This window comes from Pyrus communis, chromosome 1, assembly GCF_041283825.1.
Source record: "Pyrus communis isolate YQ-2024b chromosome 1, ASM4128382v1, whole genome shotgun sequence".
Taxonomy (NCBI): Eukaryota; Viridiplantae; Streptophyta; class Magnoliopsida; order Rosales; family Rosaceae; genus Pyrus; species Pyrus communis.
This window is the reverse complement of record NC_142565.1, coordinates 22,434,306-22,461,012: the sequence shown is the minus strand read 5'-3', so window position 1 is coordinate 22,461,012 and position 26,707 is coordinate 22,434,306. Positions and strand designations below refer to the sequence as shown.

At 37.7% G+C, this 26,707-nt stretch overlaps 1 long non-coding RNA gene and 1 pseudogene across 2 annotated transcripts; both read right to left on the bottom strand.

Annotated features, from left to right (window-relative positions):
• Positions 1–4,467: 4,467 nt before the first annotated feature.
• On the bottom strand, positions 4,468–6,218 carry LOC148699362 (uncharacterized). Of its 2 annotated transcripts, XR_015966401.1 has the most exons (3): positions 5,961–6,197; positions 5,481–5,831; positions 4,468–4,750 (listed from the first exon to the last, which is right to left on the bottom strand). It is a non-coding gene; the product is annotated as an uncharacterized LOC148699362 (long non-coding RNA). The 2 variants fall into 2 exon arrangements; XR_015966400.1 differs by having other exon boundaries at positions 5,481–6,218.
• Positions 6,219–7,915: 1,697 nt separating this feature from the next.
• Positions 7,916–8,404, bottom strand: LOC148699361 (secreted RxLR effector protein 161 pseudogene; annotated as a pseudogene).
• Between the last annotated feature and the right edge of the window lie 18,303 nt (positions 8,405–26,707).

Sequence of the window (26,707 nt, the reverse complement as noted above, 5' to 3'; positions counted from 1 at the left end):
TTCGGGGTATTACATAGCACATCACGAACTTGTAACTTGTGTTATTGGGGTTGGGATGTGTCACACAACATCCATAGTGACAAACAACTTTTTCGTCGGAGGGGGATAACAATGATACCCTTTTTTATTTGAGACATACCCTACAAACACACACTGTAACGCTCGAGGTTCCAGCTTACTTCTATGTTGTTTATGGAGATGAACAAAGGTCACACATCCAAACACATGAGGTGGAAGATTGGGAATTGAAGGAACATCAACATATAAGGAGAAAGCCTGGAGCAGTGTTTGAAAATCGATTAATTGGGATGGAACATGATTAATGAGATTTTGGGGAAAAGCTCTCACCTCAACTGCGTACCTCATTAATTGTGTTCCATCCCGATCAGTCGATTTTCAAACAGTTCTCCAAGCTCTCTCCTCATATGTTGATGCTCTTGCATAGTTCCTTATGACAGAGGCACCACAGGATTGGAAACTATGGAACAAGGGTTGCTCCTTATATGAGGATACTCTTGCAGTGCCTCTTTCAAACACCGTTCTAGGCTCTCTCCTCATATGTTGATGCTCTTGCATATCCATGAGGAGGAGCATATCCATAAACTAGTTCAAAAGGAGTCAACTTAGAGGAGTGATAAGATGAGTTATAGCACCATTCGGCCCAAGGCAGCCACAAAGTCCATTTCTTAGGTTGAGAACTCACAAAACATCGAAGATAAATTTCAACCCACATGTTGACCACTTTTGTCAGGCCATCACTTTGGGGGTGGTATCCTGAGCTCATGCACAGTTTTGAACCTTGAAGTTTGAAGAACCCCTTCCAAAAAGCATGCACAGTTTTGAACCTTGAAGTTTGAAGAACTTCTTCCAAAAAGCACTTGGAAACACAGGGTCTCTGTCACTAATAATTATAACTGGCATGCCCTGGAGTTTGAATATGTTAGCAACAAAAGAGTATGCCATTGTAGTTGCTGTATATGGGTGTGCCAGTGCAATAAAATGGGCATACTTACTCAACCTGTCAACCACAACCATGATTACAGATTTACCCTTGTTGAGAGGAAGGCCAACAATGAAATCCATGCTAATGTCAGTCCACAGCTTCTCTAGAATGGGCAAAGGTTGCAATAAACCATGTGGGGAAATGGTTTCATACTTATTTTGCTAACAAGTATGACATTCATAGACATAGGTCTTGATATCACCCTTCATATGAGACCAGTAGAAACCCCTCTTTAGCCGTTGATAGGTCTTAAGCACGCCTTGATGTCTAGCAGCTAAAGTAGAGTGAAGCTCCTCAAATAATTTCAATCTGCAATAGGACTAAAGGCTAATTACAATCCTAGACTTATACTTTAATAAGTCATTATCAAGATGATAATGAACAAGTTTAGAGTAGAAGTTGTAGAATTGGCAGGTGCTAGTAATTCTTGTTTCTTTTGTAGTATCCAATCATCCTTTTTATTGAACCTTCTCAGCTCATCGAGCCAGCCAAAGTTGTGGATTTTCAACCAACCTGGATAAAGCATTAGCCACCAAGTTCTCAGATCCTCTTTTGTATTGAATCTCATAGTCGAAACCAAGAAGTTTTGACACCCATTTCTGTTGAAATTGAGTTTTTGCCCTCTGGCCAAGGAAATACTTCAAACTATTATGGTCTCTCCTAATAACAAAGTGTTTGCCCTGAAGGCAATGATGCCACTTCCTAACTGCATGCACAATAGCTATGAGTTCCTTTTCATAAGTGGATAGGGACTGGTTTCTGGGACCCAGAGCCTTACTAGAAAATGCAATAGGCCTTCCCTGCTATTGTAGCACTGCACCAATACCAAAATCTAAAGCATCACATTCAAGCTCAAAGGGTAAGGCAAAATTGGGTAAGGCAAGGACCTGAGGTGATGTCATGATAGACTTGAGTTTATGGAATGCTATGGTTGCTGCATTATCCTAGAGAAATCCGTCTTTTTTGGTGACTAGGTAAAGTGGCTGGTAGATTTTCCCATAGACTGGTACAAATTTGCTTAATTCTTTAATAGTTTTGGGAATGGGCCAAGCAATAATATCTTGAATCTTGGAAGGATCTGCATCAACATCATGACTAGACACAATATGCGCTAAGTACTCAATCTTGCTTTGGCCAAAAGCACACTTAGATTTTTTTACTTAGATTTTTTTAACAAAGAGCTGGGGTTGCCTCAAAAGCTCAAAAGTGAGGTGTAGGTGCTCTAAGTGGTCCTCCTAACTCTTGTTGTACGCGAGAATGCCATCAAAGAAGATCAAGACCAAAACCCTGAGATATGGCTTAAATATATCATTCATTAGGTTTTGGAAAGTAGCAGGTGCATTGGTGAGGCCAAATGGCATGAGGTTGCATCAGAATCTGGTGATAGCCAAACCTCAAATCCAGTTTAGAAAAATATAGTGCCCCATAAAGTTCATCCAGTAAATCACCAATAAGCGGAATAGGATATTTGTCCGTAATAGTTAGGGAACTAAGCTCCCTATAATCCATACATAGCCTCCAGGCGCCTTCCTTCTTCTTAACCAAGAGCACATGATAGGAAAAAGGACTGTGACTAGGTCGGATGAAACCTGAATCCAAGAGTTCCTTCACAACCTTTTCAATCCCAGTCTATTGAAGTGGACCATAGTGATATGGCCTGATATTAGGAACGTGGGTACCAAGAATCAAGGGTATATGATGATCATGGTCCCTATATGGGGTCAGAGTTGAAGGAAGCACAAATATCTCTTCAAATTTGCCCAAGAGAGATTGCAACTCAGTGAGCTGTGCAGGAGTAAGATTGGAAGCTTCTAGTTTCTGAGTTTCCATGGAGTACAAATACAAACCCAAATTGGAACTTAAGATTTCTCTATGCAAGTGCTGCAGGGAGATCTTTTGGATAAGAGGAGTAGGAATGGAACAATGGACCAGCTTTTAATGAACATTGGCGACGTCAAACTCCTCTTATGGCTGCAGTGCTATAAAAGGCACACTCACTGAGCTCCATAGTGAAGCATTCATGAGCAAGTTCCTCATCTACAATTTCCTCGGGATCATCAGGGTAAACCAAATCTATCATAAGAAGTTGTTTATGAGCACACTTATGGCCACAAGCCCATTTTTCATCACAATAAGATACAGAAGCTATGAAAACAATTGATGCTCAAATCCAACATGCGGGAGAGATTGAATACTCAAAAGTTATTTATGCGTATCATATGCCAGCAATCAAGTTTTTTATAAGCAGATCCACTACAAAATATTTGTAATCAATCAATTTCAACTTTGAGCGACAACTTCCAAGTTGACACACTCCAAGATGACTATAGCACTAAAGGCTCTAGTTTGCATAAGCAAGCAAAGATGTAGGACAGACTAATGGTATAATGTGCATCCGACATATTATATAGCACCCCACTTACATGACTTGAAGGGATTTACTTCCCACTTAGCAGATCTAGAGCAACATTGCCAAAGCTATAAACAACACCTTTTGGAGTGACTCTTCCCACAGTGTAAATAAACAACCAGTAAATTCAGCATATCTCAAGCAGAAAAAGTTCTTTATGTATAGTAACATAAAAAATGATCAAATGGATGAGTAGTATTTATACTAGAAAAGTTATTACCATCTTAAATATTCAGGCCAAAACATGAAAGGCGAGGGTCACCATCCTACAAGTCCATCACCCTAAAAAATGGTAATGGACACGGACATGACTGAAATTACATAAATTTTCAACTAAGATGATCAAATCTGAAAAAGGAATACCTCGTCAAAGAGAACCCTATAAGCATTCAAATCATGGTATAACGGACAACCTTTAGTACTACAATAATCTAAAACTTTAGCTACATAAATAGCCACTCTTAAACGTGTGGTCCACTCAACGGTTTGATTCTCCTTTTATGAAAAAGCAATGACCAAAAATTAATCCTCAACAAATACAGCCACTAATTCTCAATTTGGAGGAACAAAACTCGAACATGATAATTGATTGCTTATGCAAATCTTGAGAAATTAGCAGTATGAAGACAAGCACAGTACATACACACTAGATAGAAGACCACACTATAAAGTAAACAGCACACCGCCGCCATGACTTCTCCAAATGAAGGGCAATGTTAAACATCATCTAGGATAAGCAATACTACCAGGTAAGATTGATTGCCTAACCGTTTCGTGTTAAAGAAAACTAATGTCAACGGCGCCTTGCATTTCATTGATTGTTTAAAAACTATATATTTGGAGGTACTTTCACAAAAGGTTCATCAAAAAGTCTTAGAAGCTAAGATAAAAAGTAGCATTCTTGATACAACAGCTACAGCCAAAGACGAGAAAGCAAAAAAACAAAGGTTGGATTTTGTTTGACATACAGTGTAACAAATGCTTAGCTAAAGTATCAGTAGGCATGTACTCGGTAACTAGCAGCCTTTCACCGCTATCACGACAATACCCAATCAAATTTGGATGTCAAGATTATGATATCCTTAGGAGTTTGAAGTACAAAATCATATTGTATTCAGTTAGCTATGCTATAAAATGCATAACAATGATAGGACGTATCCAACTGGAATAAAGAATTACTTGCAACCTAACACCACCGTGTTTCCTCCAAGTCTAATCAGATATTTCTATCTTCCCCATAAGTAAACAGTATATATTTAGTGGATCCCAAATTGTGGAAATAAACTGTTTTGACGGAAGCTTTTCATTAAATCACCAACTTGTACGGTTTGCCCTGCCTGCAGATAACAAGCACATGAATTATAAGTTAATCAAACCTTCCCCTCCACAATTAGTCCATGCTCATGCATCAAAATACACAAAAAAAAAAAAAATATTATAGGGACTATTATCATTGAAAAACTTGAAGGTAGAATCTAAATAGATTATTGAACTGATAACTTGTTCTTTCCATACTAACTGGAATTATAAGTTAGTATCATTTGTTCAAATAAACAAAGACATCTACCGAATTTTTGAAATGCCTCTGTTCATATATCAGGATTTTAAAATCAATACAATGACTTCAAATACAAGTTTCTTTATTTTGAGTTCTTTGTAGACACTATAACCAATATCAGGATCTTGACTAGAAATCAATACACTTGTAAGCAAACAACAAATCAGGATAGAATATAAGAGGGAAGAATCTAAATACTGAGCAAAATACTTCACACCTTGGGCAGCCATTTTTGTCAAAATGTACTGCATATCAAGAGAATTCGCCATTCCTCAAAGGTCCTAGAAAAATAACCCAACAACCCACAAGTACAGATAAATCACGAAGAAAACAGTTCATATGAAAATTCAGGAATTTATACAATAATCCATCAGAAATTTCCGCAAAATTTCACCAACACAGACGCCAAAATTCCCAAATAACACTAAATCCAAAACAAACCCATAAAAATTCAATCAACGAAATAAACAAAAGAAAAGCACTTCCAGAAGAAAACCGAAAACCTTTACCTCAGCGGAAAGTTACCAGCATTGACGCCGGTCGTGGCGCCACCTTGGCGCCAATTGATGAGGCGAAGAGCGTCGAACAGTCTGTCAGATCCTCCCCTTGCAGCTCTCTGTGGCTCATCTTCATCACGAACCCAACGAGCTTGAAGAGTAATTTCGCCACCGCCTTCCCCTCGAACAGCGAGTTGAGCAACCCGAGGACAACGAAGAGAACAACGGCGCCGGACTTGAACTTGAAGAGCGACAAATCACGACTCGATTCCTTGAGGGTGCGAAACAGTGAGACGCGAGCAAGGAACGCCAGGGAGAAATGAGAGATGATGGAGAACGTGAGAATATTTGAACACAGGCAAACTATTAACACAAGCAGGCATGCATTAAAAAACAATTCTAAAAATCCATGGCTTTCAAAATTTAATGAATGTTGAAGCACAAGGCTCTTTAATAACATTAAAGAGAAGAAAGAATTCTGAGATTCATAACCTTGAAGCTCTTCCTTGTTTTCATAAGGTTATCACCCATGTGAGGGCCTTTGTTCCACTTCATTTGCTCCATAGATTTGACTCCTTTGCTTCTTGAAGACTTGATGAAAAGATTCTCCAAGCACCAAAATGATGGTTCCTCTAAGTCTCCACACCAAGGTACAGATATGAAGACAAGATGGAAGACTAAAGGGAAGCTTTAGATGCTAGTTAAAACTCCCCTATAGGGCCGGCCTTTTTAAGAGAGAAGAGGAGAGAAAGTGCCTCAAAAGTTTTCCTCAAAGAACACTAAATCGCCTTTTGTATATAGTCAATTTTATACCGCCCCACAAGTGAGTGGCATAAATGAAATTAAGCACAAAGATCACCAAGACCGGCTCCTTATAGTCATTGGGCTATTTGCCCCATTTTAGTTAAGTTGTCATAAAAATTAAGCCCAATGGGGATTATGGACCAGAGCCTATTGGATCTCGAAAGCCCGAAACTAATTTAAAACCCAATACAAAGCTTTTGTATGATTAATTAATTACTTAATCAATCTTGAATATTCTCAATCAAACTATTTAATTGAACTTATCCATCTCATTTATATCTTCACATTCAACCTTACTCGGTGTACGATCCATTAGGTTCCAATTAGCAAGGCAGTGGGCAATTGTTACTCTTAACGATCAATTGTGAATTGAAACAATATTTCAATTCTCCCTTTGATGAAGATTAGTGTTTGCTAATCTTCAGGGCTTCCACAAACCATGAGTGACACCTAGAAGTATGTCATGGCTACCCAAGCTAAGTAGAAGTGGTTGGAAAACCTATCCAGTTACAACTACAATGCAATACGGTCCTTCTCTAACACAATACTCTTGATCACATTGTTAGAGTGATAGTGTGTTTCATGTCTACTATCCAGTGTGATACTTCTCTATATGATTCATTTGGATATGATTTGGAACAAACTTCCTAAGTCATATTCTTATGCTTTGGCCAAAGACTCCCGAATCATATCTCAGAGTATTCTCCCTCCACCATGGAAGGTTAGAAATCCCTTGTTGTGCTTTCATATGCCTACATGACTAGATAGCTTGACCCCAACAATGCCGTGGACACTCTTGATGGAATGCCTTTGACATGATCAAAGATCAAGGACCTAACCATTAGACATCTATGATGCCTCAAGTCAAAGGACTACTTTGCATATTGCAACTTACAAGGTCTTACATGACATGTACGTTCGAACTCTCTTTTGATCGTTGTTTAGTGTACTCAATTACCTTTTGAGCACTTATGTGTTTGTTTTAGTGTCCAACACTAAATGACTTGAGACTAGTCATACTCACGCTTGAGTTAACATAACACACACTAACCTTAGCAGATTGTCAATGCCCAATTGGCAATCCTATGGCTAGGAACGTTTTAGGAATGAACACAAGAGAAAGGTCTCATTAATCTAACTTACTTAGATCACTTCTCTCTTAGATTAAATGCATTCCTTGGATTCTCTTATTGCTTAAACACATAATACAATAAATAGTGATTAACAATAAACTTTGCCCTTTATTAAACATATAATAGTTTAACACAAAAAGTATTCCAAAAGCTATTACGTCAAATGAGTGGCTTTGTAGGCATACTTCCAACAATCTCCCACTTGCACTCAAAGCCACCTTCCCATGTATCTAATACCCATCCTTTCCATATGGCGGTCACGTTGGATTTGAGACATTGGCTTCATCAATGGATCTGCTACGTTATCGGCTGAGGCAACGTTGAGGATGTTGACTTTCCCTTCGGCGGCATATCGTTTAATGATATTGAAGCGTTTATCAAAATTCTTGTTTTTTTTTTATAAGCCCTGGGTTCCTTGGCTTGAGCTATCGCTCCACTATTATCACAGTACAAAGTTACTGATGATGTAATGGTTGGAACCACTCCAAGTTCAGTGATGGACTTTTTCATCTAGAACGCTTCTTTGCTGGCTTCAGCTGCAACGACATAATATGCCTCTGTCGTGGAATCAACAATTACATCTTGTTTCTTGCTTTTCCAGCGGACATCCCCACCATTTAGAGTGAACACATATCTAGAGTTGGAACTTCTATCATTGACGTCAGATTGGAAATCTGCATTAGTATAGGCTTCCACTCGCAACTCTGAATCTCCTCCATATACGAGGAACATATCCTTAGTTCTTTTCAAATACTTTAGGATATTCTTGATAGCTGACCAGTGTTCTGATCCTGGGTTAGATTGATATCGACTTGTAATGCTCATAGCATATCCGATATCAGGCCTTGTGCATATCATAACATACATAAGACTTCCTATTGCAGAAGCATAAGGAGTCCTACTCATTTGCTGCACCTCTTCAGGAGTCTTAGGTCCCATGGATTTAGAAAGGTGCATTCCATGTCTTATAGGAAGATAACCTTTCTTAGATTCCTCCATGTTGAACCTACTTAGCACCTTTTCTATGTACATAGATTGGGATAATCCAATTAATTTTCTGGATTTATCACGATAGAGCTTTATCCCAACTACATAAAATGCATCCCCTAAATCTTTCATGTGGAAGGTTTTGGACAACCACACTTTTACAGAAGAAAGCATTGTAGTATTATTTCTGAAGAGTAGTATGTCATCTACATACAACATAAGGAACACTACTGCACTCCCGATGACCTTTTAATAAACAAATTTGTCGTCTTCACTTTGGGTGAAACCAAATGATTTGATTTCAGTATCAAAACAAATATTCCAGCTCCTAGAAGCTTGCTTGAGTCCATAGATGGATCTCTGAAGCTTGCATACCTTAGTCTTTTCAGACTTGGACATGAAGCCTTCTGGTTGAGTCATATAGAGCTCTTCCTCTAGGTAGCCATTCAAAAAGGCTATCTTCACATCCATTTGCCATATCTCATAATCATGGTACGAAGCTATAGCTAGCAAAATTCGAATGGACTTAATCATGGCTACAGGAGAAAAGGCTTCTTCATAGTCAATCCCTTCTTGTTGTCTGTAACCCTTGGCAACTAATCTTACCTTATAAGTTTCCACGTTTCCATCAGCGCCTATCTTCTTCTTGAATACCCATTTGTTTCCAACAGGTACTATACCTTCTGGAGGGTCTACAAGAGTCCAAACTTAATTTTGATACATGGAGTCCATCTCAGATTTCATGGCTTCCTGCCATTTCTTTAAATCAATGTCTGACATTGCTTCAGTATAGCTTGCAGGGTCTTTCTTTGTGTCATTGTCACCTAGAAGGTGCAATTCTCCAAAGTTGTCATCCATGCCATACCTCTGAGGTGGCTTGCTGACCCTTTCAGATCTACGTGGAGCTTAGGGCTCAGGGACTGGGTTGTCTATCTATTGAGTACTAGTTTGTGGTTCATCAAGGATTTCCTTGAGTTCTATTATCCTTTCATTTGTAACATCTAGAACGAACTCTTCTTCTAGAAATGTTGCATTTCTGGCGACAAAGACTTTCTGGTCGTTAGGGTAATAGAAATAGTATCCCAAACTTTCTTTAGGATACCCCATAAAATAACACTTTACAGATCTCACATCAAGCTTGTTACTTTCAAGCTTCTTAACATATGTTGGACAACCCCAAATCTTAAGATAATTAAGACTTGTCTTTCTATGGTTCTATATCTCATATGGTGTTTTCGGAACAGATTTGGAAGGCACTCTGTTTAGTATATAAACAACGGTAAGAAGTGCATATCCCCAGAAGGATATAGGTAAATTAGCGAAGCTCATCATAGAACGAACCATGTTCATCAAGGTTCCTCCCCTCTGAAACTCCGTTAAGTTGAGGATTCCAGGTGGAGTCCACTGTGATACAATTCCACACTTTTTGAGGTAGTCTGGGAACTCTTTACTCAGATACTCACCCCCTCGATTTGATCTTAGGATCTTTATCTATTTCCCAGTTTGCTTCTCTACTTCATTTTTAAATTCTTTGAACTTTTCAAAGGACTTTGACTTGTATTTCATTAAATACACATAGCCTAACCGAGAGTGATCATCGGTGAATGTGATAAAGTAGGAAAAGCCTCCTCGCGACATAGTGGACATGGGTCTACATACATCAGTGTGGATTAACCCTAGTAACTCCATGACTCACTCTCATTTCCTAATGAATGGAGATTTAGACATCTTACCCTTTAAACAAGACTCACATGTACGCATTAGGTCATTACCTAATGTCTCAAAGTATCCATCTCTAGATATCTTTCAAATCTTCTCTTGGTTTATATGTCCAAGTTTAAGGTGCCACAGTGTTACTTTGTTAACACCTTTTCGTAACTTTTTGGGTTTTGAGGTATCTCCGCTGGTAATACAGTTTAAACTACCATTCATATTAAGATGAAAAAGTCCTTCGATCATGCTACCATAAGAGATAACATGACCGTTCATTGATAAAGTACAACTCAAATTGTCAAACAAGACTGAGTGCCCATCTTTCAAAAGCTTAGAGACGAACCTTTCGTATGATTAATTAACTATTTAATCAATTTTGACTACTCTCAATTGAACTATTTAATTAAACTTATCCATCTCATTTATATCTTCACATTCAACCTTACTCGGTGTACGATTCATTAGGTTCCAATTAGCAAGGCAGTGGGCAATTGTTACTCTTAACGATCGAATATGAATTGAAACAAACTTTCAATTCTCCCTTTGATGAAGATTAGTGTTTGCTAATCTTCAGGGCTTCCACAAACCATGATGACACCTAGCAGTATGTCATGGCTACCCAAGCTAAGTAGAAGTGGTTGGAGAACCTATCCAGTTACAACTACAATGCAATACGGTCCTTCTCTAACACAATACTCTTGATCACATTGTTAGAGTGATAGTATGTTTCATGTCTACTATCCAATGTGATACTTCTCTATATGATTCATTTGAATATGATTTGGAACAAACTTCCTAAGTCATATTCTTGTGCTTTGGCCAAAGACTCCCGAATCATATCTCAGAGTATTCTCCCTCCACCATGGAAGGTTAGAGATCCCTTGTTGTGCATTCATATGCCTACATGACTAGATAGCCTAACAATGCCATGGACACTCTTGATGGAATGCCTTTGACATGATCAAAGATCAAGGACCTAACCATTAGACATCTATGATGCCTCAGGTCAAAGGACTACTTTGCATATTGCAACTTACGATTTCTTACATGATATGTACGTTCGAACTCTCTTTTGATCGTTGTTCAGTGTACTCAATTACCTTTTGAGCACCTATGTGTTTGTTTCAGTGTCCAACACTAAATGACTTGAGACTAGTCATACTCACGCTTGAGTTAACATAACACACACTAACCTTAGCAAATTGTCAATGCCCAATTGGCAATCCTATGGCTAGGAACGTTTTAGGAATGAACATAAGAGAAAGGTCTCGTTAATCTAACTTACTTAGATCACTTCTCTCTTAGATTAAATACATTCCTTTGATTCCCTTATTCCTTAAACAAATAATACAATAAATAGTGATTGACAATAAACTTTGCCCTTTATTAAACATATAATAGTTTAACACAATAAGTATTCCAAAAGCTATTACATCAAATGAGTGGCTTTGTGGGCATGCTTCCAATTTTTGCACTTGCAGGTTCAACAGCAAACGGTGCAAAAAGGAGAAGTGGAAGCACTGAAAGTCTGAGAGTGGGACGTGAAGACATTTCTGAGTTCCAAATCAACCAACACAAATTCAAATCAATATAAGTATCATACCCAAACAACTTTTATTACATGCTAATTACCAATTATAGTATAATTTGCACTCTGTTAGGAACCATGGATAGATTACAACAATGTTCTATATGTTGCAGTGCTATTGTGCATTCTCAAGCCTATATAGCCTTCTAGATTATTGCAGAAAGAACTTCCTATATTTGTTTTTCATCAAGGTTTTCTTTGCTTCATTTTAGAGGAAAATTCAACAACAACAAAATTAAGAAAAATAAAAAAGCAAATGGACATGTGGACCCGCCCCGAATAGGCTCGTTTTAAACTATCAGGGTTAGGTCTGGTTCCAAAACTTAGAATTCCTATACCCGCCCTGCCTCGCCCCGTTAGATTTTTTGAAAGGGTTTGGTCCGGTTCGTCAAAATTTAGGCCTGGATCGGCCCGTGCCCACCCCTAGTATAAGGTATTCGCACAACATATGCAACATGATGTACTATATAAATTGATCCTATGGCTACTGTTATGCAACTACTTAATCATCTGTTGTTGGTTAATTACCAATTTGCAATGGCTCTTCTTAAATAGAAGGCCAAGTTTCAAGAATTTCAAAAAATTATATAATTAGAGTTTTGTAATTTTTTGGTCAATTGAGTGGGAAAAAAAAATTGTAACAACCCGTCCGTAATTTTATGGCTTTATTAATTTTGAAATTGTGAAATGATATGACTAGCGTATAGCGAGACATAAGAAACATTATTTTAGAGTATCATTGTAGTACTCAATGTTAAAAACCTGTGGGTGCAGACGGAATCGAAATCGGAGTTGTGATAAAAAAATTATGGAACACCAAATACCAAGGACATTTTGATAAATTTATTTCACATAAATTGCCCCTTATTATTTTATTATTTTTCTCGTGAGATTTTTATAGTGACCCACCCACGTGGGACTGTCACTCCACCTATCATGTGTCCCCCCATTCTTTTGGACCCCGACTCATTTGTTGCCACCTTATCACTCTCTCGAACCCTATCCACTTTCTCATCTTTCTCGTCCTTCTCCTTCCTCTGCAAATGCCGACACTGAACCACCATCTCTCGCTGTCTTCTCTGGCGAGTCCTTTTGTTAGTTCTCTCTCCCACTCTCTTGGCACTCTGTTTGGGAGCCAAGCTCCATTCGAATTTGGGATGATTCGGCAAGGACATGATGAACCCGACTAAGGTAAGGGCCTGGGCCACTCGATTCGCCTTCCCCATCTCATTTTAATGATAATTGCTTCATTATACGCCTGTTTTGGCGACGTTTTGATACAAATCAATTCAGAGGATTCAATGATAATCCGATGACTCCAAGCCGTTTTTTGGCCAACTTCGACCACAGAAGGACCTCATATTGTTATATTTCTCTTCCTTTCCTCTTAAGCTTTAATTTGGTTGGTAGAATGTGAAAAATTGTGGAGATTCAAAGCCAAACGGGGACCGAGAAGTTTCCTGGCCAAAATTCCCAGAATACGGCGATTTGCAACCTGGTCAACCTGACCTAATAATAAAAAAAAAAAATCTAAACCCGATTCCAAGCCTAGATCCGAACCCGAGATTTGACCCAGCACATTTTTGAAATGGATTTGGAATTTTTCCTTATGTTGACTTTTTTGGAATTTTCTCAAAAACCCTCTTAAGCTAATTTTAGTTCCCCGAGTCTATTTTTAGCATCCATTTAGTGAAATTTCAAAGTTTTAATTTAGTTGACCAGCTCGGTGGCTCGACTGAGTTTTACTAATGGATCCCAATATTATGTTTAGGTGCCATTGCTATCGAAAACTTCAACTTTCCTAGTTTGAATGGCGGCAACCTTGCAAGTATTTGTGAGTGGGTCTTTACTTTTAAATATTATATATTTATTTAGTTTCCATATATGCTTAATAAAGACATTTCTACATTACACCTTTATTAGACCAACGTTTTAAGAATTAGTGTATTGATGGAATTTATGAAATTCTCACGAATTCTACGGGATACATGTTTATGCATAGTTTGACGCAATGCCATAAATATATTTACTGTCACGAATATTATTATTTTATTGTTGTGAATTACGAAATTTTCTTAGTATGATCATATTTATATTACTGCTCATCATGCATGCTACACTGGTGTTTGTACTCATCCGAGCCATGGCCAGGTCTTCACGTGATTGCAGTACTAAAGCGTAAATCATTATTACACCTAGCCCTATTCTTGTCAGAATATCTCTCAATGAACTCGTGTGTCAGCATATGTCGATGAGCACTCGATATGATATGTTTGTTTATGCGAGATTATCTGATTACTAGACATTATGTGTTTATTTACAAAATATTGTGACGTATGGCATTCTTGAGATATTGTTGGCTACGGTAAGTACTTTCATACTATACGTAGTTTGTTTTATTTGAAAATTATACTTGTTTTACTGTGAAGGGTTATTACGTTTTTCGAAAAGGTTTTATAAAGCTTTATTTTTAGGCCAACTTGTTAGATCCCACATCACCTAGGGAAGTGGATCCTCTATGCCCTAAATGTACATGCCCACTTCCATTAACACGAGGCCTTTTTGGGAGCTCACTGGCTTCGGAGTTCATCAGAACTCCGAAGTTAAGCGAGTTTGGGCTAGACCAATCCCAGGATGGGTGACCCACTGGGAAGTTGCTTGTGAGTTGCCAGAAACAAAACTGTGAGGGCGTGGTCGGGGCCCAAAGCGACTAATATTGTGCTACGGTGGAGTCAGGCCTGGGATGTGGTGGAGCTTGGGTCGGGATGTGACACAATTCACCCTTATTTTTGTCGCCCTTCCAGGTTTTAGTAGCAGAACTTTCGTGTTGATGAAGGTTCTTGGAAAATGTTGATTCAAGATTGTACCTTTGATGGTATAATTCTTATTCTATTTTATTGTACTTTACTTATGCTCTGACATACTATGTGAATTGGATTCAATCCCACTCACTTGCGCACTCTTACATGTAGTCACTTTAGGTTTAAATTTACTCACATTTCCCACATCACTACACTTTATGACTTTGTCACCTTCCTTGAGACACCCCAACCCAGAATGTGCACTAGGTGCCTAAATACAAGAGTGCACTATGAGCGGGAATGAACCCAATTCACACATGATGATAGAGCATAAGTACAATATAGTAAAATAGGGTAAGAAATTATACCATCGAAGGTAACCGTCTACCCTAAGATTTGCCAAGAATCGTCGTTGACACGAGAGCACAGCTACTAATCCTGGAGGGGCGAAAAATAAGGGTGAGTGGGCCTGAAAATAAAGTTTTAATTAAAAACGTTTTTGAAAACATTATAATTCGTTGCCGTAAAACATGTATAGTTCCCAAAATATACATACTATGTATAGTATGAAAATACTTACCGTAGCCTGCAAAACGTAAATAAGGCATGATATCCCAAAATCACAAAATCTCCACAGTAATATAAGTAAAATCAGGTGTTGAACAACCTATGCTAGCACATTAGTCGGAATTGCCTAATGCGACCTGTACGACTGAACCTATTGCTCATCAATCTATGCTAGCACACGAGTCGAAGTAGCCTAACATAACCTGTACGACAGGACTAGGTGTAATAATATACACTCTAGTGCTGCAATCATGTGAAGACTAGCACTATTCGCTGTCACATATGAGTTGAAATTGCCTATTGCAATATGTATGACAGGACTAGCACCTACTTGGATCCAAGGCAAGTGTGCGGTGCTGATGTGAATAACGCGTGGAATACTAGCTTAGCCCTAGGCTAAGCACTAACACTTGGGTGTAGCAATGATGAGCAGACTATATGAACATAAACATGCCGTAATGATTCAACAATTCCAAACAACATAATAAATTTACCTGAACTTACCTGTGCATCCCGTAGTGTTATTTTAGCATTTCACATAGTACAACATTTCTAATAATGATATTTAATCATGGCATGATATGCATGAATCAATTCAAAAGCATTTGTGAAAACTATCAATCATACACACACACACACACACACACACACACTATAAAGAGGAAAAGATCCACTCACCTGGAGTCCCGCGCTACAACTCCCTAGCATGAATATCAAGGCGTCACGAACGATCATCGCCTAGAACAGTTATCAAATCACGTCTCAAAATTCTTATCGATAGAACACGTAACTTACATAAAACACATCCCCAAGGACATTCTAGAATGATTTGAAACCCATTGACTAAAAATTAATCGTCGGTCAAAGGTTGATTGTAGGGTCTACAACCCTACGTAACTTAATCCCGAAGATCCGCACCTCGGATTTTTTATTTGTAACTTCCAAAGATCGACATTATGCTTCTAGAACATCATACTAAAATTTCATTACAATCTAACGGTTAGATCTCCGCCAATTGCAAATTCAAGTGACGATCGACGTTTTATTTTATGAACTTACAAATCCAATTTGGGAAAATCCGTACGACATATTTACGATCCGTCAGTTCCTAATATCCTTAAATATTACGTAGTATTACGTATTAAAGTTTGGTGATGATCCAACTGTCGGATCATTGATTCATTTAATATCCAAGTGGCGGTCTCTATCAAAACTATAAAATCAGAGTAACCAAATTAGTCTAGGAAGGGCAGGGGTAAGTTGACACGCCGCTGCACACGGCGGTCGGCCATCCCAACTCGTCGGAAAAATCCACTATTTCTAAACATTTTCAAATTTCACAGAAATGAAGATCCCAATTAGTAGAGCAAATTTTATACCTATGGCTAAGTCCAATTTGGTAGTGAAAAGCTTCAAATTGCCACAAACTTGCCAGAACCCTATAATTGGGTGTGCTTCGATTTGTTGAATCCAAAGCTCTGCCACCTCAACCAATGCTTGGGCCTTGTTCCTGGGGTTGTGGGAGGTCTATTAAGGGTGATGATTCCACTGTGGCACCCTTCGGAACCCCCACGAGTTTGATGGCTCTGTTCTCCTTAAATTGGGATTAAAAGAAATGGATTTTGCGTGGAAATGGAAGAGGTGTTGATGTTGAGTGACTTCCAGGTGGTGGGTGGCTGTGAATCGCTGGAAGAATCACCCAAAAGGGCATTGAAAAACATGGTGGAAGCAGCTGAGTCACGCATGGGAAACGGGTCAAGGTGGATCTGGTTTGGCTACGTCTCTCACTCTTTCCTTTCCCTCCTGACCCTTCGCCTGATTGGTTTGACTCTCCTCCCTCATCACCTGATTCGTTCCTTATCTCCCTCTCTTCTCCTCTATTTCTCCTCTTCCTCGATTCCTTTCTTTTCCCTTCTCAGCCACACACTTGTGGCATAACAATTTAGTAGTATAAATAGTATAATATAATTAAAATAGTGATTCCTTCAAAATACTTTCGGATTCGTAGCTCCGTAAAACTTTAACCGTAGATCTAATTTCTATTCCCATTGCGCCTACGAGTTCGTAAAGTTGAGTACTTCAAGAATACTCTAAAAGAATATTTCACACGTCTCACTATACGTTGGTCAACGAAAATCAATACCCTCACCTCTAGGGCATTTTTGTAAATTCATAGTAAAATTAATAAAAACGTAAAATTAGGGACGAGTTGTCACATTCCTGGTGTAGGCCAGCATAACTCGATTCGAAGTCCAAGCAGACATTTCGGGTTGGGGTGTGTTAGTTTTGTGTTAGAGTATAAGTTGGGGTAGTATTGCGTTCATCACACGCATGATGTAAGCATTCTCGGTTATTGAACCTAATGACGAATCGTGCCACCTCGTTGAGCACGAAAAATGCATTAGCTTTTTCTAATTTTTGAGTGACTTAGACAACTTATTGACCTTCTAGAAGAACATTTTGGCGACCACCACTGGATTTAAACAAAGAATCTCCCTGCCAAGGAAAATCTTGATTTGGAAGTAAGTTGATGGCCCTGAAGCAGGACTATTGTATCAATAATTGTGTACCACCGTAGATTTATCAACCAATCCCACTACTATTGTCCAATCATCATTACCAACCCTTCCAAGATAGGAACCCATAAATAGTTTTGATTTTTTGGCAATACCCGTTAGTATACCATCTATCAGAATCCTTATGAAGTTTTGCTTTTTGTCAAAATCTCTAGAAATGTCTCGAACAACAATGCATGCTAAAGTGGTAGCACTCGATGGAAGAACATCTAGGGGACCATCACTTTTGGTCCCTGACAATACTAATCTTTCAAACGTAGTAATATTTCTGGATCTTTAGGAGGAAGATCGATTTCCGTTAAAGTCCATTCTAAAGTAGGATATTAGCAATTTCCATTCCCGAACTTAGAACCATTCAACCAACACTAGTTCCCAGAATTTCTTTCGATGCTATACTCATCATTATGATGAGTATAGGCATGATAGTACAAGTTGTTATACCTTCGGTTAACAAAAATCCTAGAATTAGTAATTAATTTCCCTTAGACTCAACGAAACCAACTCACAAGATTAGTCTTTTACCAATCAACCGAAACTATCTGTCAAAGCAGGCTCTAACCTGTAATCAGCATATGGTGGCGCTACTCATTGACGATATTGTCTGATATTCAGAAGTTGTCAACCAGTATGCAGGTGGTATAATTTCTTATACTAGACGCCGGTTCATAGTTTCAGGATAGCGAACAATACTAAAATATTATAAATGCATTAATTAGTAGTGCGACTGATATACTGATTAACAGCAACAACCTGAGCTGAAGAAAGTAAATCGTGGAACATTAGGAGCAAGCCTTGTAGGAGGATAATAAACTCGTAGTTGTTTTAACCATATTACCCATTTAGGTAACCCAAACATTCTTGACCAGTCATTCTTGTGCTCACATCCACTGACAAACATTAGAATTGAAACACAAGATAATTTCCCACAGTAAGAGCGAAATGAGTATTGAGGAAGTTGTGAAGGCCTTTTAGTACGTAGCATAAAGAGACAAAGTAGTTGTGTACATTTCGATGATGCCTATCTTTGGTGTCATTTTTCAAAATTTTACCTGGGATACCATTGAAGCAAGAAGTAGTATACACCATCGATCCACTTTCTCGTATTACACAAATTCTCTTTGCATCATATTGAATGACTCCTTCGACTTTGAGAAAACTTAGTTGTAAAACCTTATTAATTAGGAATTTACCCAACCAAACACTTTATCTAGGTGACCACAATCGTATCCACGAAGGCAAAAGACTGAACCTTAGGATTGTACCTAGATTTTAGTAACTCAATCGGGTGACGATTAAAACTGTTAACCCATACTTCGAATTAAGGGACTCTTCGATCAACTTTTACAGCCAAGTTTTCTTCCATAGCCTAACAAATTCGTAGTAGTCTTACTAATGACTTTCTCACCTACCCCAGAAATGAGATCAAATTTTCTAAATACCGACAGTCAGCTTTATACCAAAGTCATCAAATGTTGGCTTTGTTTAGATTGGTACATTTCTTGGAAGACGTGATCTCAGCAGAAGACGTTCTTTTCATTTCCCCGAAAGGTTGTAGCTAAAGAAAGTGTGTCATTCCCACAAATTCTTGTGAAATGTGAGATATCCTTGGCCTTGTCGATTTTTTATCGGCAGTTTATTAGCAACTTTTTAGCTGTAGTGTTTTTCCTTCCAAGTTGGCCAATAAAAAATTAGTTTAGTTGAGAAGTGGAATATGATTGAAGTTGTGACAACTGAGGTGTTGTCTTTTTCCTACCATTGTTCGTACACATTTCAATAACATTGATAATTTTTAAATCCACAGTGATGTTTCTCTGGATGTATTGGTTGCGTACTAATATAGCATGATGGAGTATCGCTTATGTTTCCAATGATCAAAACCATACGAAATGGACCATCTTATTCACGACCTAAAGTCAACAATTAGCATCTTTACTTGAAAACTTGATGACACTTCTCTATGGAGGAACGTGTTCTAAATCTTTATCAACCTCATCAAACTTCTCAAATACATTTCATTAGAAAGGAGCTAAATTTTTGACAACGATGAAGGAAAAAATACATTTCATTTGAAAGGAGCCAAAATCTTTAAATTTTAGTTGTGACCGTCAATTCTTAAATCACCCAACAAATACTCTGCTGAACGAATCTTTACCGTTGGGGGTTGAATATCTCGAAAACTATCGTTATAATGAGATGTAATGCATTCAATCCAGTTACCTTATATTCTAGATTTGATGGACTTGTTTTGACTCTCAAATTCTTGAGTGTTCTTTTAGCCATCACGGCAAAACATTTCTCTAAACCTGAGAGAAATTTCCAATGAATCTGTTCATTGAGGCATTGTGAACTACATTGTTCGGATTACATGGTATGCATGTCACTATTATATCTCATCATGATGCATGTTTCATTTTTAAGTCTTGGGAAGTCTTCTTGAAGGCCAGGGGGAATAAGTTGTTGTCCAGTATCACGTTATACCATTAGACTAATAGCCAGTTTGAATAAACTATCTACACCTTAGTGGACATTTAGCGTTGTCTATACTACAGTTTTGGCATGGTTGTAACAAATACCTATCTTTATTAGAGTTGCGTACGATGATGATTATTATGTTGGTTTGACTACGGTACCATTTGAGATGTTATATAGGGAATTCTACGAACAATACATGATAGACATAAGAGTGTCATGAACAAGTATTCGAGCAATTGAGATTACGATGTAGGAAATTATGTACTATTGACGATGCCACCTGAGAGGGTAGTACGTGAGTGCAATTAAGGCATTAATCAGATGATTTATGTGTATTTCCCAATGAGAGGCAATATGGTAATATTGCACCCTCGAAAATTTATTACTTTCTTATCGAGACAACAGTGAGTTGTTTGTATTGCGGGCTGTAGATTGTTTTATCGATAGCTTATTCGTTGGGTTCGTTAAGCAAGTGGATAAGTAGACTATTTACATTAGTATATTTATTGTTTGGGCTTGACCCAAAGATACTACATACATATTCTCGGAGTACTTGACGATACGAATGTGTAGGGGAAATTTTTTCTATTTTCAGTTTAATTTCAGTACAATTATTTTAACCTTAAATTATTATATATGTATTTTTGACGTGATGTTATTAAAAAGGCATTATTTTATACTATTGTACTCAAGGAGAAGGAAGTTTGAGTTTGGAGGCATGAAAGAAGAATCATTGCAATCCGATTGCGACGGAATGACATTATCTTTTATGCAACCACTCTAACTTGATGTATTCTTTATATATTTTCTTCCTATCTTTAAGTATTTTATGTATAGCAAGTTATTCCAAATTCTGGGGATAAATTTTTTTTTTTTTTAATGTGGGTAAATTGTAACAACTCATCCCCAATTTTACAGCTTCATTAATTTTAAAACTGTGAAATGACCAAAAATTCCTTGGAATATTCTCTAAAATATTCTATGTTGACTTTTTTGAAATTTACTCGAAAACCCTCCTAGGCTAATTTCGGTGCCCCGAGTCCATTTTTGGCATCCATTTAGTGAAATTTCAAAGTTTTAATGTAGTTGACCGGCTCAACAGCTTAGGTGACCTTTTTGGGGTTGACCGTTGACTTTTTGTTGACTTTTTACGAAAATTTGTTCGGGACTCTTCTTAGGATATTTTGACGCCTTAATTCCAAAATTGCACTCCATTTCCCCAAATTTAATCATTGTAGTTGATTTTTACTAATGGGTCCCAATGTTATGCTTAGGTGCGATTGCTATCGAAGACTTCGACTTTCCTAGTTTGAACAGCTGCTCGTAAGTATTTGTGAGCTGGTCTTTACTTTTAAATATTATATATTTATTTAGTTTCCATATATGCTTAATAAAGAATTTTTTACAACATACCTTTATTAGACCAACGTTTTAAGAATTAGCGAATTGACAGAATTTATGAAATTCTCACGAATTTTATGGGATGCACTTATGCACAGTTTGATGTGATGCATAACTATATTTACGGTCATGAATATTATTATTTTATTGTTGTGAATTTTGAAATTTTTGTAGTATGATCATATTTATACTCACCTGGGTCAAGGCCAGGCTTCATGTATATGTTCACATTGCATCGTACATTCACTTCGGATCCATTGTAGGTGCCGATTCTGGCCTAGATTGCTATAGGCAATTACAACTCGTATGTGACACCCATAGCACCAGTTAGACCCGATAATTTCTAACACGACACGAAAATAACAGGTTTTGGATCAACACGATAACTAATCGAGTCATTATCGGGTGACCCGTTAATAACAGGTTCTTAACGGGGTATACACGCAGGTAACACATAGGTAACCCATTTCGACTTGTTAAGAAAAAAATTATTTTGATAATTTTAAAGTTTAATTACTAAAAGATTTATTATAAAATACAATAACCATATTAATATATACAATATATTCAATATTAAATATATAGTTTTGTATTATTATTCTATATAAGTTAAAAAAAAAAAAGTTTTAGTCATTATTTATTTTATTATGAGAGTTCCTTATTGTCATTGTCACATCCTGGCCCGAGCCCCCACCACATCCCGGGCTCGACTCAGCCGTAGCACGATATTGTCCGCTTTGGGCTCCAACCACGCCTTCATGGTTTTGTTTTTGGGAACTCACACTAGAACTTCCCAGTGGGTCACCCATCCTGGGATTGCTTTCGCGCGAACTCGCTTAACTTCAGAGTTCCTACGGAACCCAAAGCCAGTGAGCTCCCAAAAGGCCTCGTGTTAGGTAGAGATGGGAATATACATATAAGGCTTATAGGATCCACTCCCCTGGGCGATGTGGGATGTTATAATCCACCCTTTTTAGGGGCCTGACGTCCTCGTCGGCACACTTTCGGCCAAGGATTGGCTCTAATACCAAATTTTCACATCTCGGCCCGAGCCCCCACCACATCCCCGACTCAACTCCGCCGTAGCACAATATTGTCCGCTCTGGGCCCTGACCACACCTTCACAGTTTTGTTTTTGGGAACTCACATGAGAACTTCCCAGTGGGTCACCCATCTTGGGATTGCTCTCGCGTGAACTCGCTTAACTTCGGAGTTCCCAAAAGGCCTTGTGCTAGGTAGAGATGCGAATATACATATAAGCTTTACAAGATTCACTCCCATGGGCGATGTGGGATGTTACAATCATTATTAGGATAAATTTTACTTAACATGTTGTTGTCCAAAATTAAAATAAACTAGTATATAAACACTCGTGATTCATCATTATTCCTCCATGAGTAGATAATGGTCACACTTACATTATCGTTTAGATTTTTAAAATCCTCCAAACCCTCATGAATAATGTTTTTTATTTGAGGGAAAAATTAATAAAATTAATAATAATTATTGTAGAAGTGTAAAAAATGTAAAAAAAAATATATACAATCACTCATAGTGACAAGCTTTACAACTTTCATGAAGGGGTCAGCTTCAAAATACAACACTATAATCCATAAACCTTAAATTTATATTTAACCGTCGATTGTCATTTACGCTTTATTCTTCTTACTGAATTTCATTTTTAAAATTTTCTTTTTTGGAAAACAAGATCATTTGGCGGATGTAAGAAGATGAATGGTTCAAATCTTTGATATCATGTTTCGATATTTACAGTTAACTGAAATATGAGTCGATGTCATATAGTTTGTAGAAACTTTATAAACATCAAGCAATATTTTCACTAACCATAAAAATCTGAACATAATATCAATGATCCAAACCGTTCATCTTCCTGCATCCTCTAATAGATCATGTTTTCAAAAAAGAAAATCTGGAAAAAAAAAAAAAAAAAAAAAAAACAAAATTTGATGAGAAAAATGAAGCGTAAATGTAAAAAACAATCAACGGTTAAATTTTGATCTATGATTTATATAATTATAGTGGCGAATTTCAAAGTTAAGCTATTCATGAAAGTTGTAAAGCTTGTCATTACAAGCGTTTATATATTTTTTCTATATTTTTTACACTTCTACATTAATTAAAAAACTATTAAAGACTTTACTTAAATAACAGCTGTAAGATAAATGAGAGTAAATTTGTACCGTTGGATTCTATTTTACTTATATTATTAGAACTTTTTTGGACGAGAAAAGCCCTAATCCCTTTTGAACATTTGATATTTTGTAATGTTCTAATGTTTTTTTTTTATTATGCTCTTATTTTGGGTATGTAAATTTATACTTAAAAGAAAAATGCGTTTTTATGTTTTGGATGTGACAATATGGTATATATATACTTATTTAGTATTATGTTTTTCATTTGATTATTTGTTGGTTTAAAATATATTTTCCTTAATGGGTAACAGGTCGGGTCATATTACCTGTTAATATTATCAGGTCGATTTCAGGCTGGGTCATTTTACTCTTTTATTTTAATAGGTGTTACATGACACGACCCATTAAGATATCAGGTATGACATAAAAACGACACGAACATGAAAAACACGATACAGATGCCAGGTGACACACCTCAACCTCAATCGAGGCATGTTGGTCGTCACGTGAGGGTGACGTAAACATGTGCCCTGTGCGGAAGTGGTAATGATATAAAAATGTGAATAAATAAAAACCACTAGTTATTTTACCTTAGACTAGCATATAAGTACGAGTGAAGGTGTTTAGAGTAAAGATACACACAACCAGAGTATAGGTATCGAAATGCAATCCAAAAGACTAAGTACTAATAATACAGAACATAAAAGAAACCTTACATTGATGGATGTCTGTCAGAACCGTCGAAGATTCCTTGCGAGCCACCAACACCAAAGTCAATCTAGAACCTGGAGGGACGCAAAATAGAAAATGTGAGTGGGCAAAAACAAATCTTTTCAAAACCATTTATCTTTCCAAAATAATAATCCTTCACCATAAAGCCCGTATAAGTTTCCCATAAAATAATACTATATTCACATATGAAAACTATGATCGAGAATAACAAAACCATGAATATGCCATGTCAACCATCTCAACCACGAATAAGTAAGCCAGGTGGAATGAATCAATATAAAATGACATATCAGACATAGTCACCTAACATGACCTGTACGGTTGAATCTATAACTCAACAATCAAATCAAATCCTGCACACGAGTCGGAACCACAAATGTGGTCTATATGACATGCTAGGCGCAAATAAATATGCTCTAGTGCTATGGTCACGTGAAGGCTGTGTGAAGTATCGCTAGTCACCTACGAGTAAGAACCACGTAATGTGGTCTGTATGACAGGCTGGCACCTACCTTGGATCCAAGGTGAGTGTATGGTGCAGGAGGTGAATGAGCACGTGAAGGTTAGGCCCTGTCCTCGGGCGAAGCACTAACACCGGTGTGCAGGACATAAATCACTAAAAGTAAGTCATCGTAATCATACATACTACCATCACAACCATCACTATATACTCACCTGTGGCTTACTTGAGCGTCTACAATGTCGAGCAGCAATATGCATAGCTATATTAAAGCATATTCTAATATGTAATGCATACGGCATGGCATTTAAAACGTAAAACCGATTTAAACAGTTTCTGGGAAACATAAGGCATATATATATATATATATAACCAAAAGCCCACTCACTGGTATGCAGCCGAGTCGTAACCCCTAAGTCTCGCCTGGCTGCGCTCATCCTCTGGATACATCTCACTTACATGTGAAACAACTATTTTAACGTTACTTAAGCACATAACCATTACTTTGTAATAACTTCTCATACGTTGCTCAATTGGGGTGTCAGAATATACCATCGTGGCCTACTCAACACCACGAGCATCCCCATATTTTTAGAATAATTTTTGGACATCTCACGCGCCCTCATGTGCCGTCCAAGGCACGGCTATACGTGCCGGCCACGCGAGGCACGTGCCTGGCATGATAGACGGAATCCCTAACGGTGTTAGGGAATATTCTATTAAATAATAGCATATTCTGTCTAAAAACTAACGGTGTTACCTTACGCCGTTACCATATTCCGTCAAAGTTGACGGAATATTCCTCTTCTTCTCCGATGGTTCATTGGATTCCGGTGTTGACCACCGCTGCACTTGTCGGTTTCTGGTAAAACTTTAAATCTTAATATCTTATTCGTTTCAACACCAAATTTCATGAAATTTATACCAAATTGAAGCTCTCAACAAGGAGAACATGATCTTACCTGTTTAGAGTCCTAAAACCAATGGTATATGGTCGGAAAATCCTTCAACAATCCGGCCAAATCTGCAACTTCCCAAACTTGTGTATCCCGATGTCCAAACTACTCCAAAATTGTTCCAAAAGACTAGGGAAGTTGTTTGAGAACTACCACGAGTTTTAAATCCTTAAGTAGACTCTACGATCACGTCGAAGTAGTTTAGCTCCTCGCCGGAGTTTAAGGATTCTCAGGTTCCCGAGGTCCTTTCCCCAAACTACTGGTATGATTGTGTTCCTCAACTTGCAAGGAGCTTAGAAATAATCTCCGTTAGCTCGATCTGTGCACGACGAAACTGGTTGGGTGTGTGGGTTTTCAGACTGTACGGACGGAGAAGAATCGATAGAAAGGGTGAGTGCATGTACATGTATGAAGGTGTGTGTGTGTGTGTGTAGTCTGGGTTGGGTGATAATAAAAAGGATAAGGCCCTAATTTGGGCCATAAGATTTAAGGCCAACAATTTAATCCAGAGAAAACCCAATTTTCCACTACAACCCAACTAGGCCATTAATTCACGTCGGCATTCTTGTGGCGTCAAATATAATTTAATTTCACCAACAGAAAAATAATTCAAAAATTATCTGCGTACCCTACGCCACAAGGCCCACGAGGGCAAAATCATCATTTCCACACTATCGAGGATAAAATATAGCATAATTCGGGACGGGTCATCGCACCAGGTCTAGTGCCAGTCTTCATGTGATTATAGTACTAAAGCGTAAATCATTATGACACCCAATCATGTTCATGTCAGAATTGTGTGTCAGTATATGTTGATAAGCACTCGATATGATATGTTTATTTATGCGAGATTATCTTATTACCGGACGTTATGTGTTTATTTATGAAATATTGTG